Below are 2,531 nucleotides of genomic sequence, written 5' to 3'. Positions count from 1 at the left end.
ACGTATAGTGTCTCTCCCTGCTGCTCCCTCTTCCCTCTCTGTCAGGTCCCCTTTCTCCCCCCAACATTTTTAAAGGTTCCTTTATTTTACAGAGCAAGTGTGCTGCATCACGGCAGACCAAACTCGCTTGATTTAGTAAGTGGGCTCCTCTAGCTTAATGTCTAATGAGCACAACTGTAACTATACCTAGCAATACCTTTTGGTTTTTTGAATGACACCTATGTTTATTTCTTCCATGAAAACTGTTTTTCCCACATAGCTTCTACCTTTTCACCAAAATACCTTATTGTCATCTCTACCAATGTTAAATAATAATGTCATTTTTGTTGATGGTTATATGTATTTATTTCTTCTCCCCATGCTACCTACTCATATAATAATCAGAACCCCTATGGCTTCATTATTTAGATTACAAGTTGTTGAAATTAAGCCCTGTATCATTTCCTTACTTGACTTGCCTACATTCCCTCGCTGATGAATCAGTCTTGGCCGTAGACACCCAATCCTTTCCCTCTCGTATGAGGAGGGTTTGCCAGTAATGACAGCCTTCTTTTCCTCTCTTAACCTTTGTCCACAGCTTCACCATTGTCTCTCCCAAAGGAAAGTACACTTCTAGCCCTCCCCACTTCGCATACCCTCCCTTGACTGCAGGACGTTTGTCTATTAAAAAAAATCCTTCCACATATCTTTGAATTTCTGGAATTGTTTTTAAATAGGTCCCTAGGATTCACAACTATAAAAATATCCTTTAAAATCTGAGCAAGATAAGCTCCACCCCAAAAAATTTCCAGGTGAGAAGCAGTTATAAATATGGCACATCGAATTGATTTTTCAAACCTGGCCTTGTTCTAAAAGAGGCTGAGAAACTGATCCTGATTAAAGGAAACTAAAGATACACAGCAACTGGATGTAGTATGTGATTCTAGCCTAAATCTTGTAAGGAGGTTTACACAAACACACATACACACACACACACTCACGCACACACACAGAGGACATTACTTGATAAATTGATAAAAATGGAATTTGAGTGGGAGATTAGTTAAAAGTTTAAGATCAATGTGAAATTTACCAAAGGAGATAACTGTGCTGTCAGAGAATATTCTTTTTAATAAAAAATACACTATGAAATATTCAGGGAGAAAGTATGTGATGCATGACATGTATTCTCAAATATTCAAGAATGTATGTATAATTTTCATATGCGTATATGTGTTTTCCTATGTGTAGAGAAGGGGAAGGAGAAAAGGAGAGAGAGATTGTAAACAGGTCAAAATCTTAATAGGTACATCTGGATAAAGGGTATATGGCTTTACCATCTATGGCTTTACCATCTACGCAACTTTTCCACAACTTTATTTTTAAATACAATTTAAAAATGAATTTAACCCAACCTTTGAGATTTCTGGCTTTGATTTCAGAAGCTACTGCCTCCTCCATACACCGACCCCAGACGTGTGCAATGCCAACTTTAAAACAGTTGTCTCAGGTGCTGTCCAATGCAAGAAACCTGGGATCCTCTTTGTACATTTGAAACATGTTAACATTTCAACAGGTTTTGCAAAACTGGCAAAGACCACCCACTCCAGAGGAAAAAAAAAAAAGATTTTAGAAGTTACATGCAATATAAAACAAACAACATGATTACTAACATGGAACCCCTAATTTCTTTTTTCTCTGGTGCCACCAGGTTGCTTGTCTCCTGGGTATTGCAGTGTGAATTGATTTGCCAGCACTTTGTTTGCTCTGCTAGTTACCAGTCCTCCACCAGATTTCCATTATCCAAAAATGTGTTGACAACTTTTGTCCTTTATGCTCCTCTTCGTGTCATCCTTCAGCATTAATTTTTAAATCCTTTACTTGTTTTAACAGCTTTACTGAAATATATTTCCCATACCATACAATTTACCCATGTAACATGTATAATTCATTGATTTTCAGTATAGGCATCACCACAGTCAATTTTAAAACATTGTTATGACTTAAGAGAAACAAATCTGCAATGTTTTGCTATCATTCTCCTCTCCCCTCCTTCCTCCAACTCTAAAATAAATCTATTTTCTGTTTCTAAATTTCCCTATTCTGGACATTTCATGTCACTGGAATCCTATATGGTCATTAGGGACTGGCTTCTTTCATTTAACATGTATTCAAGGTCATCCCTGTTTTGACATGCACTGGTCTTTTTTATTCCAAAAAATATTATATCATATGGATATGTTATATTTTATGTACTCATTTCTCATTTGACAGGTGTCTGAATTGTTTCCGTCTTTCGACTTAATAAATAAGATAGCTATGAACATTTGTTTACAAGTTTTTGTGTAGACCTATGTTTTCATTTCTTGTGAATATATACCAAGAAGTGGAACTGCTGGGTCCTACGTTAACCCTATGTGTAACATTTTGAGCAACTGCCACACACTGTTCTAAAATAGCTGTACCATTTTTCATTTCCACCAACATTGCCTGGGGGTTCAAATTTCTTATAAAAATTAACTAATAATTTGTTTATTACTAAAAAATATGAA

Source organism: Lontra canadensis, unplaced genomic scaffold (assembly GCF_010015895.1).
Source record: "Lontra canadensis isolate GAN:19392208 unplaced genomic scaffold, GSC_riverotter_1.0 scaffold256, whole genome shotgun sequence".
Classification (NCBI taxonomy): domain Eukaryota; kingdom Metazoa; phylum Chordata; class Mammalia; order Carnivora; family Mustelidae; genus Lontra; species Lontra canadensis.
Note: the sequence above shows the minus strand (reverse complement) of the source record.